This window comes from Cavia porcellus, unplaced genomic scaffold, assembly GCF_034190915.1.
Source record: "Cavia porcellus strain 051 isolate PalLab524CR breed Dunkin Hartley unplaced genomic scaffold, mCavPor4.1 scaffold_2, whole genome shotgun sequence".
Lineage (NCBI taxonomy): Eukaryota > Metazoa > Chordata > Mammalia > Rodentia > Caviidae > Cavia > Cavia porcellus.
The window spans coordinates 24321587-24340423 of NW_026947485.1; the positions used below are offsets into that span (position 1 = coordinate 24321587).

Consider the following 18837-nt stretch of genomic DNA (forward strand, 5'->3'; position numbering starts at 1 on the left):
GCAGCAGGAGGTGTGGTATTCTAGAGGTGAGGTGGGAAGGGACAGGATGGAGTGGACATTGAGATGCTTGAGCCAGGAGATGCTTGGGAAGTAAGATCCATCTGGTCATCAGGACAAAAATGACAACTCTAACATTGCCAGGCTAGGAGTCTGGGTGTTAGTGAGTATATTCACCAAGGTAAATCCATATCCACCATTATAAATCCATAGCAGGTTTGGGGGAAGCGATAATTTCTGTTTGGTATGTAGCCCACCTGAGGTGCTCAGAGTAGACAGACAAGTGTGGGAGAAAACTGGCACTGGACTCCACCAACACAGTGAAAGCTGGAGGGGGTCTTAGACAATGAAGAGAACATGTAACAATAGAATAGAAGTGGCTGCAAAACAGAAAACCAGTGGGGAATTTCTCCAAAATCAAAGCTTTCAGAGAGGCTAAAAAATGTATGCTTTTAAAAAAAGATCAGTAGAAAAGGAGGATAACCAATAAATATTGGCACTTTTTTTCTTACATTCATTTATTTAACAAATATAAGTCACAAAACTGCTATATGTTCAAGGCTGTCCAGGCCATGAAGGTAATACAGTAGGGAAGAGGAAGAAATCAGACAAAATTTTTGCCCTTAGAAATCTTACATTGTAGTGGAAAAACAAATAATAAATGTCATCAACAAGTAAGTTACATAACTTGTTAGATCATAAGTTATTTTGAAAGTAAGTAAGACAAAAATAAGATTATCTGAGCTCAGGGTATAAAAGGGAGGTTTTCAATTTTAGAGAAAGTGTTTATAAACTAGGAAGGGACTTTGAAACAAACAGTAAGTAGGCAAGAGATTGAATGATGCTGTCACCTGAGGCAGATCTTCTCAAAGAGCAAGGAAGTTTTCCATGCTGGCAATAGCTAGTCCAACAGGAGAAATCCTTTGCCTTACAGATAAAAGATGCTCGCTCAATATGTATTTGTGAGTTAATTCATCCAATTAGTATATAAATAAGTCAATTCATTCTAGAAGCTCAATCATAATAAAGACATGAAAACATTTTCATGAGTTTATTTGGGAAAAAAGTAGCATCTTTCTGATACAATACACACTTAAAGGATATAATTTAACTTATCTCCTTTTACTTCCTTTCTTTTTTCTAGAGAGGGTATGGGCTGGATAAATTATACAATAGATATTTGAAGGATTAGAGTTTGGGTCTTTTTTGGAAGGGAAGGGGATGGTATTTTGTCACTCTTTTGCTTCTGCCATTTGTTTTATCAAAAAAAAATCACAGTCTTATTCTGATTGACAAGCAGCAGCACATAACAATTTCTTATGCCTGCAGTGTCTAATATAAAACAGATCTGTATACACATGTACATACACGATTTATAACAAGGCTCTATAAAAGCTAAATTGTGTCTTGAATTTTGAGAACTGAAATATCTGCTTTTCTGCCACTGCTGCAGAGAGCTCATAAATGATGGAAGTGCTTTGGCTTTCAGAACGATGTTATTTCTTTGCAATGCGACTTCTTTGGGGAACAAATATGAAAAATAAAATGTGTCATTTTGCATGATACAGAGTCTTTTTATTGTCACCTTCCTGACTTTAAAAGTGAATGGGACAAATCATAAAAAGACATATTGAAGGTGCAAGTTCTGCCATAGATTTAGATATTCTAATGGAGTGTACAATTCAGCAAGTCTCTTCCGTGTCTCTCATTTCTCCCATTCCTTATCCGTGGGCAGAGTGACCTAGTAATAAAGCACTGAACTGTGAATAGGATGATTTACTCCTTGGCTGGCAGCCTCTCTCAGCTTATGGCTGTTGGAGATGATGATTTTCCTATCAACCTACTCCACAGGAGTGTTGTTAAAATCCATCAGATTGAGCCCTGGGGATTTAATGGAAGCGGATGTGTACACATATGGCTATAAAGACAATTTGCCAATTTTTCAGAGATCAAGTCATAAGGATCAATTATAAACATTTTGCAGGCTTACAAACTGATACTTTAAAAATTAATGGAACCACAATAAGACTACTCCACACTCCCTAGGATGACTATAATGACAACAAACACGCAATAACAAGTATTGGTGAGGATGTGGAGAAGTTGGAACCCTCGTACATTGCTGTTGAGAATATAAAGTGGCACACCACTGTGGAAAACAGTCTAGCAGTTCCTCAGAAAGTTGAATATAAAGTCACTGTACAACCCTGCAATTCCATTTCCATGCATATTATCAAGATAATTGAGAACATACATCCACAGGAAACGTATACAATGTTCACAACATTATAATCTCCATAAGTCAACAAGCAGACAAAGAACGTGATACAACTATAAAGTGTAATAATATGCATATACCAAAATGAAACACTTACACATTCATTGTTCAATATTGATGAAACTTGAAAACAAAAAAAAAATCAATATAATGAAGTCAATTACCACTTCTATCTCCACTCCAAGAATAGCCTTTGCTCAGAAGCTTCCTGGCTTTCACAACTGTCCTTGACGTGTGCAATCCTTATAAGTCTCTGCTTTACAGAAGAGGAAATAGAGACTTGGTACACGCTAAGAAATATTCATAAGATCGTAACATTAGTGTGAGATTAGAGTCCTTGGCCACCATGTCCATGTGAGGAAGCCCTGCATCAGGGTATCACCTTAGCAATGTGAACTTGCTATTAATTTTTCTGGAAAAAAAAAAGACTAAGTTTTGAGAGATATCTTCATAGATCTGTTGAAAGACCATCACCACAATCATATAACTGTCTCAAAAACTGACAATAATTCTTTCATGCCCTGTGAAATTTAACCAGATTTCAAATTGTTAATTTAAAAAAACTGAATGTTTATTGTATCCATCAGTGCTTACTGATGGATAAGGGAAACAGATTAAATGCAAGATATAGAAATATGTAAGAATTTACAAGACTATCTTATGAGAATGGCTGCCCACAGGGTCAGGTATGGAGGAGTGCAAAAGGACTTTCTTTACACTGAAGATCTAAAGGCTCCAGTCAAAGATCTGGAGCTCACTGTAGTGTCCCATGCAAATCCATACCAGGAGGCTGAAGGGTCTGTGATGGAAGGCTGAAGAGTCTATGCTGGAAGCCAGGAGCTGATGTTGAAAGTGAGGATGAAGACCAAAGCTGCTCTGAAGAAACAGAAACCAGACTTCCTTTTTTATATCCCTCTTACTCCATTCAGGCAGCAAAGCCTATTGGTTAGTGTCACTCACACCCAGGATGAGTCTTCTGCCTTCAGTAATTCCCTTCCGCCACATCCAGAACTACGAAGATCTAATCTAGGTGGGTGTTTCTTGCTTAAATTGACACAGTCAGTTAACTATCACATTTATAAAGATAAAAGTGGCATACCATATAATTCATTTTTTGAAATGTACAATCTAATGATCTAAAACAATATATTCACATTCCTGGCAAGCACAAGGTCATGAATTTGATCCCTGGTACAAATTTGCAACTATCACTACTACTTCATGCCAAAACAGTTTTATCATCCAAAAAATAACATCCCATATCCATTAGCAGTCACTTCTCATTTGTTCACAAACTAAAAGTGCTACCCAATCATGACTAGACTTTTTTATTTATTTATGGATTTCCCTATTTGATCTAGTTCATATACATGGAATCATGTGGGATATTCTAATTGCTACTTGGCTTCACTTAGCATGTTTTCAAGTTTCATCAATATTGAACAATGAATGTGTAAGTGTTTCATTTTGGTATATGCATATTATTACACTTTATAGTTGTATCATGTTCTTTGTCTGCTTGTTGATTTATGGAGATTATAATGTTGTGAACATTGCATACATGAAAGCCAGGAAGCATCTGAACAAAGGCTATTCTTGGAGTGGAGATAGAAGTGGTAGTTGACTTCATTATATTGATTTTTTTTCTCTATTTTAGCAACTCTGAAAATAGGATGCATCTAATAGCCAATACCATTTCATGATTTAACTGGTAATATTTTTGTTTTCTTAATGGTTAATAAAATAAAAGAACATCTTATACTTTATAACTGCTGAGATAATGCTGTTTCTATCAGTGCTCATATCATTACTTTATTAGGCTATGGATGGCTTTAGTTTTCATCTCTTTTGCTAAATACTCCTCCTTTAGTTCGAAAGAAAATCAAGGTATTTCTTCTTTCTTCCTTTTCTTCCATATTACTTGTCTCTTCTTGTGCACAATTATTATCCTTAAATCTAAAAGTTATAATCATCATGAATATATGCAATTTAAACTTCTGTCATGGTCCTGTTATAATTTGTGTCTAGATGTCCACCCAAAACCTCATGCAGTCATGAGGGCAGCCTTCTAGAATCTGTGACTGATTCAGTATCCAATGCTGAATTATGGATATGAGCATTTCGCTCCCCTCGAGGTGGGTGTGACCGACATACAATACAAGCGACCCAAAGAGTCTTCTCTACACACTGTTCCCTTTTTGTCCTTGTTGCTTTTGCTGTCTTCTGGCTGTCATGAACTGCTGGCCTCTGCCATGTGCGACTCTCTGCCTTGGAGCCAGCCGAGTATGAACTAAAACCTCCACAAACTGTGAGCAAAAAACCTCTCCTTCCTTAATTTTGAATGTTGGATACTTTTTCTCAGAGAGAAAAATAACCAATACAGTCTCCATCGTATCTATTGAATGCAGATAAAAAAGAAGTTAATATTCTAAAATTCATAGAGAACACATTCATTTAATAGCAGAAAACAAACAATTTTAAGGGTAAAGCACCTCAACAGGTATTTCTCTAAAGTAAATATGAAATAAACAACATATGAATAGATGTTCATCATTATCCATTAGAAAAACATAAACCAAAATCAGTGTGAGAGATCACCTTACATTCACTAAAATGGCAATTATAAAGAAGTCTAGAGAAATGTTCACGGAGAGTATAGAAAATGCAGCCTTTGCACACTGTTTGAAGCAAGGTAGATTGGTGTAAACATTATGAAAAATAATACAGAGATTCATAAAGAAATTAAAAACACAATGACCATATGACCTAGCAATCCATCTCTAGGTATATGCCTAAAGGAAATGAAATCATCCCACTGTAAAGATGCCTGTACACCTATAAGTGTCGTAGCATTAGCCACCATAGTCAAGACAGAGAAATAACCTAAGCAGCCATTAACTCAAAAATGCATTTTTAAAACTGTGCACACAGGAACATAGTGGGTAACTCTGTCAGACAATATGTTAATTTGCTTTCTTATTATAACCATTGTACTATAAACATCTACCCCATAACACTATATTGTATACTTTCAATATACAAAACAGAATTTTTTAAATAAAAGAGAGTAAAATAAAAGAGAATGTAATAGATTGATGTTTTTATAGGTTATTTGGAGAAGTGTGCTCTAATTAAGTGATACTTGAAAAAACTAGAATATAATAATCATGAAAATACTTTGTGAACTCTAAAGTTAACTAAATATTTTTTCTCCTCATGCTATAAAATAATTGTATCCCATGAGTTAATTGGTTTTATCTCTTAAAAAAGACTATGAAGTTCTGGGCTGGTCTAAGAGACAAGCATGGACTATATAATTGCCATGCAGTTTGATAACTACCAATATAGGGAACTTTAACACTTCTGTGCAAACATATAGAAACCACCCATAAGAGAAAGCTTCACTGATAACACCACTTGAGTTGCAGTCTTAAAAAAAGTTAACTAAAAAAATTTTAAATAATTTTTACGAACAATAATTTTAGAGAAAATCTATGTAGCAGAAGAGCATACCCAAAAAATCACCCATTGCACACTTTTTGTTTAGCTTTCTCCTTTTATAAATAAAAAGAACAAATGAAATCTCTCCTTATCACCACACTTGGCAAACTGTTTCTGTAAAGAGTGAAACAATAAATATTTTAACTTTGTGAACCAGACTGTCCTTGTCACAATACTCAACTCTGCCAATTAGCACAAAAGCAGCCACAGAGAGCACATAATGAATGAGTGTGCTTGTGGTCCAGCAGATTTTTATTTACAGAAGCAGGAAGGTAGCTGAGTTTGACCACAGTTCATCAAACTCTGCCTTACCCAAAGCTCAGAAATTTGGAAGAAATTATTTAGAGTGTGTCCAAATTGTTAATTTTTTTTTTTCTATTTTTACTAAGACCTAAAGGATGGGCAAGACAGCATAGTGTGTCAGGGGAAAACAGTACAATCCAAGCAGATTTAAAGTCACATGCACAGTTGCAGTCATAAAAATTATGAAATATTCAGAGAACTGTGCAGATAGCGTTGTTAGACCTGATGGTTTTTTACTAGCTAAATTAAACATGTGTGCGTGTATGTCTATGTGTGTGTATGTGTGTGTGTGTGTGTGTGTGTGTGTGTGTGAATTATATTGAAACTGTGACTTTTTCCTTGTGTTTTTTACATCTAAATTACCTACAGGAGGAAGAATTTTAATGTTTCTAATTGGAGTCATTTTCTAGAATCTAAATAGGAATAAAACAAAGGCCCTGGCTTGAATATTTTCATTTCTCACTTGTCTCCAACTATATTTCTAAAGATTTCTGTTCCTGTCAGGTTTTTAGCTCTGTCATAGCTGCTCCTGTATCTTAATATCTATTAGCTTATCCAACACCCATCTTTGCATTTTGTTCTCACATTTAAGTCAAAATGATCTAGAGCCTTCGGAGTAAATCCTGCATATCCATGCTAAGGCTTTCTTCTCAACCATTTCTAAATTTGTCTTCTGATAATGATGTGGCAAATCATATAAACAGCTACATAACGTCACAATTAACAAATCTCTCAAGAGCAGTATGAAGCCAAGAAGCTGAGCTTTAATAGAATCTTTTATAAATTTTCTGATGTCTTTGGGCAAATATGTGTGCTCTCCCTGCAAATAGCTGCAGGTGGTACGATGGGACCAGTAAAAGGCAGATGCAGCTCTGAGTTTTTACTCCTCTAGCTATTGTCCATGCACTTCTTTGGGGCTCATCTGTAAGATGCAAAATTTAATTACTTCACAAAGTTGTGCTATTAAAAGAAATCATAGCTGAAGTTTGGACTGGCCAAGTAGTACTTATTAGTACCTAATAAATATTAAGTGCTTTTGTGTCCTTTCAGCAATATACTCATCTATTCACAATGTTCAAATGCAGCCCCAAGCACCAATATATGGGAAATCGGTCTTCATCCATAGGTACAGATTATTTGACGCAGAAAGAAAATATAGGTATTTTTTAGAATTAAAATAGCACTTAAATCATCTTGAGAAAGAAACTCTAAAAACAGGGAAGGTAGAGAAGAAATTAAAACAACATTCCTCTCCTAGCTTCTTGTGATTTAGTGTTTTATTTTAAGCCTTCGCATACTCATAATTTTTAGTAATACATATTTCTAGCCCAGCTTTGTCCTCACTCTTATTTTTCTCTATTCTTTCATTCCACCTTTAACTCATGTTACTTTGTTATATTTTATGTTCATCTGTAAGCTCCCTGAAATCCTTTTCGGAACACAGTGGGGTATAAATAAAATAAAATATTGTATGTTGGACATGACAACTTCAGAAAAAGAGTGAAGGAAATCAATAAACTCCTCACAGTGTCTAAAACGTATAACTCCATCCCATAATCTGTGGCCTGCTGGGCAATAAAGTCAACAGTTTGCCTTTTCCTGAACCTGTTTTGTTAATTAAAAAGTTATAATAGCTACCATCTATTAAGTACTTTCTCTGCACTGGATATTCAGCTAAGAGATTTTTACGAGTTTATTCATTCAATTTTCATAACAGTTCTGGAAGGCAAGTACTAATCATTATCCCCAGTGGACACCTGAAGAAATTGAGTGCCGAAGAAATTTAGCATATCTCTTGGAGCCACACACTTGTCAGCCAGGGTCTCGCTGTATGGTCCCTGGATGAGCCCACCTTCAAACTTCGGCTCTGAGCTACAATGCAGTGCTACTTAGAGGGGAATTATAAAGTCCTTATAAAGGATTTTGAAAATTTTGTACAATTCCTTCCTTCATTTGGCTTTTGTGTATCAATTGGCAGGTTATTTTTAAAAATTTATTTGCATCAGTACATGCTTGCAGCACATAATGATGACCTTCATCATGGGGAATTTGCACACGCACGTGACACATCCTAATTCTTTTTATGTCCCCTTTGTTTCTCCACCTACTCCATCCCTCCCTGCATCTCTTGGTTCCTTCTTTATTTGCAAAAGATCCATCTTTCTGTTTCCTATCCTTTCTTCAATAAAATTTTCAAAAATTTTAATAAGACTTTTTATGGCAAGTAAGATAAGAAAATGAGTTAAAAGTGCCTGTATTTTTGAACGGTTGGGGCAATCCAATAAAATATTCAAGGATAACATTGTCAGACATAGTACAAGGCCCTGGGGGCTATATAATGTTGGAGTCTTTGGCTCCCTAATGCCTGTGTCCAGGGGGATCCAAATAATGAATCTGAAATTATGTCTTGGTGCTCCTATAAGAAAATACTCATGAAGTGGGTCATTATAAAGGGCAAAAATTTAGTTTTTCATAATTCTGGAGACCAGGAAGTCCACACATTTTTGGGTACTGAGGATCCAGTCTCTCTGTTTCCCAGATACCACCTTCCTGTCACATTCCGTGGAGAACAGAAATGCTGTTGTCCGTTGTCATGTGGCAGAAGGGCAAACTGTATATTGCCTCTTTTAAAAGACTTAACTCTTAATCATAAAGAAGGTGCCCACATAATTCAGTCACCTCATAAAGGTTTCCTATCTTAATTGTAGCACACTTGCCATTAAATTTCAGTGCCTAATTCTAGAGCGGAGACATTCTAACCCTAGCTAGTGCAAATGATGTGATGAGAGATAAACAGCGGTAGTGTATGGTGGTCTGAGAGTGGTGAGTGAAGGGTACCGTGTCTAGACAACAAATAAAATAAGCAGTATTTTCTCAGATTATGTCACAACCACCAAAAAAGTGTGTTTAACTGAGGTCTTTTGAAAAATGAGATGAGAGAAGAGGTGGAGATGTTAGAGTATGGTAAATTAGGCAGTTTGAGATGCTATAATAAAATGAAATAAAGGCAAACTTTACTTCTCATAGTACTGAGATGTAGAAAGTCAAAGTCAAAGCATCAGCAGAATTGATAGTTTCTTCCTACCATGCAATGGACAGACACCTTCTTACCATATTGAGGATATCAGAGAGTCCTTTCCCATCTCATCTTAAAAGGACACTAATGCTGTTAAGTCAGAACTTTATCTTAGCACTCTATCTGATGTTAATAGTCTCCATGGAGAGGCTATCTCCAAATATAGCCTCCCTGGGGATTAAGACTTCAGATGTACAATTTTTGAGGGGACACGAACATTCAGTCCATTACAGGTGAAGGAGGAAGGAGAGATGAGTTTCAAGCATGGAGAGGCTTTAGGGAGACAACATAGAACAGAGAGCATATTGCTTTCAAGGATCTGAAATAATTTTGCAAGTAGCATGTTTGGAAATTAGAAGGGTTTTAAGGTAAGCTGTAGTTCAGACTTTACCCAAGGACCAAAAGAATGACAAATCACTGGAAGGAATTTACATAGAAGGAATATGATAGAACATTATTCTCAAGAAAGCCTGATAGTAGTAGAAAGAAAAAATTGCTGGGGGGGAAGACAAGAGGCAGACAATTGAGGAGATCAGAGTTTTAGAGTAATACAATGAGGACAGTTCAAAGAAGTGGGAAGATTAGAGAGAAATGTTCAGGGAATCAAGACAGCAGAATTTGGAGATAAATTCAACTCTGTCAAAGACAGAGGAAGAAAGGTGTTAACAATGGCACCCAACTTGCTGACTTGGACTTGCATAGCCCTTGTGCTCCAGGTCAAGAGACAGGAGCTGTGTGTAGAACACAGAGAGAATGTGGGGGTGGGCACGGAAAAAACTGTCCCCTGGTTGCTAATGACCCCAAGCCTAGCTGGAGTCACTGACAGAGCTTTCTGTTACTTCAAGCCACCTTAAAGCCCTAAAGTTTATAGGTTAGTGACACTACACTAATGTTTACTTATCAGGTTTCTCTATTTTCACACAGGTTTATGTTCTGAGTATTGCTTTTATCTTCTTGGATACACTTTCTCAAGTAAATAGAGGTTCCAGAGGTATGAGGAACTGAGCTCTTTGATCTCATCCATATATAGTGCTTGGCTGAGCAATCTTGAGACTCCTGAGGTCATAAGTTTCTTTGCTGAAAAATGTCTAAATAAAAAGTAGATACATATTATAATAATACTAATAGTTCATGTTTATTGCATGCTAATAGATGTGAAGTCCCAGGCAAAGACTTATACATCACATTTAATCCTGACTAACACCTTTGAGGTAAAAACGTTGTCTCACCTTATAGAAAAAGACATTAATATTTTCTATCTAAGTTGTTGATCATAAATCACACGCTTCAGAAGTCAAGGACAGACTGACTCGCTGTCCTGTGATTCTGATCTTTATGCCATTGGGTCTCTAATTTTGTTCCCATGATAGTTTAATGACTGTAATTTTAAGTATTTTATTTGTGTATTAAATTATAAGCATATGTACTATGCTCTAAGAGGCACTCATATTATATTGATTATTGCAAAAAATTTGTAAAGTAATAAGGAAAATAAAAATCATTCATAATCCTACCACCTAGAGATAACCATTATTATAATTTTGATGTATTTCATGCCAATATTTTTCAATACATTTTTATGTTGAAATCAGTATTTATACATTTTAATCGTTATTTTTTCATTACATTATAATATAATCCTTTCTCCACACTATCAAATATGATTTACAAATGTTCTTTTCAATGGCTAAAAAGTATTTCATTATATGGATGTCTAATAATTAATGGCAACCATTTAGATTTGTAAGCATTTAGGTTTTTTCAATTTTACTAATATAAATAATATACTTGATATTTAAGATTATTTTCTTTAAAAAATACCAGCAAGGCACATGTTAAGGTTCTTACTACTTTCTAGATTAATGAAACATTAGATATATCAGCACAGTGAGAATCCATCTCATCAAAAACTCCCCAACACTGTGTACTATCACTTTTAAATCTTTAATAACAATTCCATTTTAATATTTTTCCTTGAGAACAAACTACTTAAACTTGTTATATTCCTTTGAAATTATTTTTTATCTTTTCTTAATTTTTTTAGCTTCTCCCACCCTTTTCAATTCATTTAACAAAGATTTATTAAACAACTGCTATATACTAGACCCAAGTTGAAATTTTGAAAATATAATAGTAAAGAAGACAGGCATGATCTCTGACCTCATGGTATTAACAGTCTAGGAGTAAGACACACAGCAGATGAATGTAAAATATCTAACAATAAAAAAGCTATGCAGGTAATTAATTAAAAGGGGTACTATGGCAAAGTAATAAAGCAGAGTTCTTGAGCTCTTAGGTCTCTAGAACCCTTTATTTACAGTTTTAAAAATATTGAAAGACAGAATGATAAAAACTGAAAAATGTTTAAAACGCTCATTTACACATTGTCCTGTATTAGTCATCACGCATCATATCACCCCTGGAAGACTCCCCCAGAGAGTTGGAAGAGGATAAAAATGAAAAGGCAAAGGGTGACATAATATTATGGAAACAATTTTGTTCTTACAGATCCTCTGCAGAGATTTTGAGGGACCTCTGGCATTCCACAGACCATACTTTACTGAACTGGAGAGTGAGTTGCTCCTTCGGATTGGGGTGGCAAGAAGATGTCTCATGAATATGAAATCTAGCCAAAGATCCAAATGATGAGAAAGAACAATAGCATTAATGTCAAAGCAAAGAGCACTGGGGTGAAAAGGCAAAGGATGAGAAAAAGTACACAAGAGGAAACGGACAGCAACAGGAGGACCAGGAGTAAGACCAGAGTGTCATTCTCAATAGGCTGTCTTTCTGTAGGAGTTTATTATATGCAAGATTGATTAGCCTTATAGCCTGAATTTCGACCCCACCTTTCCAGAATGAGATCCCTTTTTTTTTTCTACCTAGGAAGAGAAAGAATGATAGTATCACTTTTGTTCCAATGAGCAAATAAATGGCACACAGTGATGAAAATGAAGTTGATATAACAGCTCACTTTCAATAGCTCAAAGTCCCAAGCAGCAAGATGTGGAACAATGGTTTGCACTCTCTTTGTGTTGCTGCCTTGATTAGCATATAGAATAAGGAACGTTGGAAAGGAAACTTCTCTTTTGTCTTAGTAACTTAAGAGGATTTAGCTCAATCCAGTTTCTCATTTTCAAACAGAAAAATATGGGTAGAAACAGGCTGCTGCTGTACTCTTCCATTTATAAAGCCAGACTTCCCTACATCAGTCTCAATAGTCAGTCCAGATATTAAAGTAAATACAATACGATTACCCCAACGATCTGTCAGCAGTTCAGTCAGTGATCTAATGCAAGGTTCTCACTTTATTTATTTATTTCTTATACCAGGGATTGAACTCACTACCTTGCGCTTGCCAGGCTGGCAAGTTTCTCACTTAAAAACTAAATATTAAAGTGTAAATGGGATCACCAAAATTGAGCATCAGCCTGCTTTGGTACTTAAGTTCCACTAAGCAGAAACACTATAAACAAAAAGCACTGTTATCTAAGGACTATTGGACCCATGGAATGTTGAAAAGCACCCAAAATTTCAGCCAATACTCTGGTGACCAAAGAAAGCAAGGGGTCAAATCACATAGTTTCAACAGAGATGGATCTTGGGAAATGTGAAATGTTTCCCAAACCTCGGATGTTTGTTAAATATAGATGCCTGGACCCACTTTAGCTTGATAGTGTAGGAATCTCAGTGGAGAAGCCCTGGATATCCTTCTATTTTACAAATACTCTGCTTGATTTTTATCAAGCAAGATTTATTGCGTTGAGTTAATACCTTCCGCTGTTTATCAACAATTCCTACCTGCCATTATGCAACCACCTCGCCACCAACCATGTAATTTCCCAAAATTCCCCAATAAGAATACAGATTCCCAGACCTTGTTCTAGTGCCTAGATTATAGTTTTCAGGGGTGGAATCTTGGAATCCATATCTTAATGATTCCTTTGTTATTCGTACCACTAGGCAAGTGGGAGACCATTCTTCCACCAAATAATGTCTTTGGAGCTGAATGCAAATCATTTTGTAATTCTGAGCTTTCCAATCACAGTGCTACGTAAATCACATCATCAAATAGAGACACTCTATGCTTTCATTTGTAAAAGCGCAAAACTAATGCATTCTTCGAAAGTTCAGAAAGTGGGTAACTTTGGGGGCTCAGTGATTGGAAGGGGACTTTTTTAGGGACTCAGTGTTCTGTTTCTTCATTTAGTGTTGGTATCACGTGTGTGTTCAGTCTGCATAAATTCATCAATTCACATATATATTATAAATATTATGCACATATACATCAATATAATACTTTTCTGAAGGATTTAAAATTGGAGATATTATATTACAAAGATTAATTGAAACATAAGGAAAATATATATGCGTCTACTAAATCAGCATTTTTATCAGTATTTAAGATATACAAGTATACGTGGATCTTAGAGTATGCACCTCACCCCTGGAAAAATAATATGCCCACTTTAAATCCTAAGAGTTCTTATATGTGGAAGATAAGGTCTTCTTGAAGATCATTTGATTAACAACCTTTGCTTTGTTTTTAGTATCAAAAAATACACTCATGAATTTGAGCCCAGAAGCAAAATCTCAGCCTTCGAATTTGGGGCACCAGATGGCCAAATACAGCTTATTTATTTTCAGTCTCTCATTAAAAAAATTGGCGCCCCAAAATTGGATGGACTACTCTTCCTTATTCTTTTAAAAATATTATTTTTAAATTGCCAAATAAATGTCCTTAAATTTTTGCAATATAGAAAAAATATCTTAAAACCACACAATTAAGACTTTTGTCTATTTCCTTTTTAAAAATAGCTATGATGCTCATGTGATATAAACATAATTAATACTTTTACATCCTTCTTTTTTAAACATATACAATATAATTTGCTTATTTAGTTTTAATTGGGTTTATTTTCTGTACTTCTCAGACTAGAATACAAATATCACAGAGTTGGAACAGGGGTTTTTGTTTCTTATGTTCACTGATGTCTTTCAAGTGCTTAGACTAATACTCGGTACATTGTGGGTGCTCAATAAATATCTGTTTATCATTGAATGTTGAACAGGCCACATATATCTCTTCATAGTGTTATGACCTTCCAACCATTCCTTTAAAAAGATTCTGTTCTTTCCTTCTGAGGAGAATAACACTGAAAAAAGAGGCTTCCTACTCAATCTTCTACATTTCATGTTTCACAATAACATCTTATTTTTAATACTTTTCAGCTTAAAAACTGATTGTGAACTCAAATGCCTAAAAGCTTATGGAATTAAGTTCAGCATATGGAGTGTGAGACAAAATTGAACCCAGGAGCAGCACAACCCTTGGAAAACAAGTACTCTTTCTACCATACCCAAAGCGGGCAGCAGCCATTCATCTCTACTCACAGTCATTACGCAAAACTTAGAACCCCATCATCTGATTTTTCATGTAAAAGCAGAAATTTGAAACTTTACCTATATGCTCCTTGTCTTCACTGTTGCCAACTAATCCAAATTTTTATAAAGCATCATGCAGGTGTACCCAGCAAAACAAAAGGAATCCAAGGTACAATGGTGGAACACTGTGCATCCACTGGAATACCAAGCTCTGCTGGTGGGATGTAAAATGACATGGTCACTGTGAAGAACACTATGACAACTCCTCAGAAATCAACACAGAGCCCCCATAAGACTCACCAATTTCATTACTGTACACATCCCTCTCAAAACTTTGAAATCAGGATCTCAAAGAGATTTGTCCACCTGTGTTCACTGTGAGGCACTATTATAATAACCACAAGATAAAACTCAAACCCAAGTGTCAAGCAAGATGTAGTAAATGCATATGATGGAATATCATTTACTCTGAACAAAGAATAAAATTCTGACACAAATTACAACCATGAATGAAACTTGAAGATTTATGCTAAGGGAAGTAAACCAGTCACAAAAGAACAAGTATTATTCAGGCATTGTGACACACTCCTGTAATTCCAGCACTCTGGGAGGCAGAGGCAGAAAGATTACTAATTCAAGCCCAGCCTGAGTAATTTAGTAAAACTATCTCAAAATTAAAAAATCAAGGGGGACAGGGATATAGCTCAGTTTAAAGCCCCTCAGTTCAATGTCTAGTACCAAGAAAAACAAACAAACAAGCATAGTTTCATTTAAATATGCATAGTTTCATTTAAATAAGTATGTAGAGTAGTGAAATTCAGCAACACAAAGTTGAATGGTGATTGCTGGGAGCTGGGCACAGGAAAGAATAGTGAATTATTATTTAATAGTAAAATTCCCAAATTTCAATTTGGGAAGAGAAAAATTTTCAAACACAGATGGTGATAATGGCTCTTTAACAATGTGAATATACTGAATTCCACTAAGATGTACACATAAAATTGGCTCATATGGTAAATTTTATGTTATATATACTTTACCATAAAATTTTAAAATCCAAGGGAAATTGCCTTTCAGTTTGGGGCCCGTCTTCCAACTTTCTCTGTAGGCTATGTTCCAGCAAACTGGTTTTTCACATCACTTAGCGCAGCTTTCTGCACATGCCATTGCAGTGTTTTAACCTCTTGTTTTGGAATTCACTATACAAAATAGGTTCCCCAAGAAGCAAAAGAATTGCTAGAGGCCAGACAAACACGAGACCAGGATGCTGGGGAAGAAATTGAAATGCTGAATCAACCTGAGGTTTTACTCCCCAACATTTAAGAGCTCGTGAATCCTTTGATTCCTTAAATATATTGGAGGACATTACAATCCTTTTAGAATCATTTTTTATTTGCCTCCAAAATTCTGTTTGTGTAACTCCCAACCATTCTATGTAATACACTAAGCAAAATGCCTAATTCCTCTGTGATTTTTCTTGCTTAAAATAGATACTAGCATGTACTTGCAAATAAAACTGACCAGAATGTGTTTTAAAATCCTTTAATTAGAATGGTTGTGTTGCTTCTTCATGTGGCTAGTCATACATATAGCCACTATCATGATGTAGGAGACTCTTGCAAAGTATAAATTGAAAAGAAAAACTCATGAAGAGGCAATAAAATGATATGTGAATATTTTTAAATTATGGGTAAGATTAAGGTGGAAAACCCAGTTTAGACTACACAGAATTTTTCTAAACTCTATCCAACTGAAAATTTCAAAGTTAATATTCTAAAAAATAGGTTCTTAATTCTGATTTTTAAAAAAAGACAAATAGAAATTAATTTGGTTCAAAACTAAAATATACAAAATTACAAATTCTTATTCTACTTGACATAGAAAAAAGTTTTAAAAAATAAAAATAAATTAAAGAGCTAAAATACTACAACCAATTTGAACAAGTTACCAAAGGGCTTCCAAACTTTCATCCCCCACCTGCACTTATTTCCACTAATGCTCCAGAGAAAGTCCTAACATTCACTGTCAGGAAGAAAATGCTATACAGCTTTAGCAAATCAAATGCTTTTCATTAGAGGCAGTCTCTGGGGACTATGGACTTAACAAAAAGATTAGATGGAATTTAATTTTTAATCCAGAATTTTATCCTCAACAGGAGTCCTTTAAATAGCAGATGCCATTTATCACTATTAATGTGAGTGTTAAGGAACCCCAAAGCCAGTCACCTCCTGGAAAAGCTCTGCGGTTCACTTAGCAAATGATGCTGAGCGAAGATTGCCTCCTTTTGGATAGCTTAACCGTTGGATAATTGCTAACTTCAGAGAGAGCTGAGAAAGACAAATTTCTATCTTCTCTAGTGGTACAAGGGCTATAGAAAACAAAAGAAGAGAAAAATCATGTTCTTTGCTTTTAACCAATGATTGATTTAAGTAGTTAAATATGCAGATGTAAGCAAAACATTTTTCAGACCTGCATTTAGTGTGTTTAGAATTTCTAAAACAAAAGAGAAAGATGACTTAAGATTGAAAAAAGGAAGCTGTAGAAATTAAGGTTTTGGCTTATATATTTAGGGAAGAATCAGACGTACATCTAAAGCAGAAAAAAGTTCATGAAGTATTTCATGATTGAAGTAGGGAGATTAGTAACTTCATGTTTGTAATACACATGTAGTTCTGAACTATAATGAACATTTCCAAACCAAATTGAACATTTTATTCATTTTGCATTCATGTTTTTAAAGGGAACCAGTAAATAAATGCCCTTCTTTCCATTACCATCCTTGGAACAGTGTTAGGTTGAACCATCTATGTCATCATCTATTAGTCAAATAGTTGATAATGGCAATTTCATATGGTTCAAAGTTTATAGTTTATTCAAATAGTAATAAATTTAAACAATGAAGCTTCAGTGCTTTCCTGCTTTGTATATAGATGACCAGGTAAACCCATAGGCAAAGACTGCAATGTCAAGAATTTTTGGGTTATGGGTTTGGAGAAGACCCACATTGTGCTATTAGAAATATGCATGTGAACTTGTACTGTATTTCCACTTAATGAAGGTGCCATTGTTCTGGCTCTGCTAGTACAACAGCTAACTGAGGTAATGTAAAGATGAGTGAAAAGTCAAGTGGTTTATCTAACTATAGAGATCCTTCATACTTATTTGGGATTATTGTGTGGAAGGCCAGAAGCAACAGCCCTACCAGAGCGAGGTCGCATCTTCTCCTACTTGTGTCTCAGTAATTTTAGAGAATGTGCTTTGACGTACAGTTTATCAAAGGAAAGGTTCAGACCTTCAGTATTACTGTGAATTGTAATTGGCCCATCACCTACACGTTTAGTAAAATGCAGCGATGTGTAGTTCTATAAATTGGGTATTCCCAGAGAAATGCTCTTGGTGAGTTTCCAGGCCCTCACACACAGACGTTTACAGTTGCAAGTGATTTATTTTGCTGATCATTTCAACTTGTCAGTCCTGTGAGAATACTCTAAATCGTCAGGATTCTAATATCAATCATGAGGCTAATTAGAACTCCTAAATTTCTGCTAAATGTCTTTCATCCCTGTGAGGCTGGAAAGTAAAAGGAATCTGGTAGCATTAGGAGGGAGGGCGGTTCAGAGACCTCCTTTCTAATTAGATCATCTCCATCCAATCATTAATGGTTCCTGCTTCTTGAAATTAGAATAGAGTGGTCACTTATTTATTCTTCCTCTAATTCTGCCTCTTGGATGGAAATCCAAGCCACTCTTAATTTGTCTTATTTTAGCAACATATAATCTGGCTAATTTGTTCCTTAAGAATTCAGTTCTAAGTCAAACATTTCCCTTTAAGCCTAGATCTATGTTATGTCCAAACATCCAGATCAGCTGGGGGAAGAGGAAAAAAACAAATATTTGCATGTTTCATCTCAAAGAGAACACGGCATCCAAGCAGGTGGAAACACTGCATGAATCAGAAGCACTAATTTGTGTGCTAATGGATCATTTATTAGCATTTCATTTTCCTTGGGGAAAAAGTCCTATGTCAATCTTTCTAATTTTGAGTGCAATCTGCATATCTGTTGGTATTTAAAGAAAAGAACTGCATATATACAGGTATTCACATCCCTAAGCTACATAATTGGTTTCTGTTTCAAAATAGAAAAGTATCTGTTAAATGACTCACATGAGGTATTTCTAAACACTCATTTGATAATATGTGATTAATACCCTGCAAATACCTCATCAAAGCTTACAATAAACTGATGGATTTTGCTAAACATTAAATGACAAGAGCAGTCCAAAAGCTCAAAATTGCC

General features: G+C 35.3%; 1 long non-coding RNA gene across 1 annotated transcript in view; it reads right to left on the reverse strand.

The window, feature by feature from the left end:
* Positions 1 to 503: 503 nt before the first annotated feature.
* Positions 504 to 18837, reverse strand: part of LOC134473774 (uncharacterized) — a 53155-nt gene continuing 34821 nt past the window's right edge. Inside the window, exons 2-3 of the long non-coding RNA XR_010044209.1 lie at positions 14619 to 14754; positions 504 to 4670 (exon numbers count right to left, since the gene is read on the reverse strand). This is a non-coding gene — a long non-coding RNA (uncharacterized LOC134473774). The remainder of the gene's footprint in view (positions 4671 to 14618; positions 14755 to 18837) is intronic.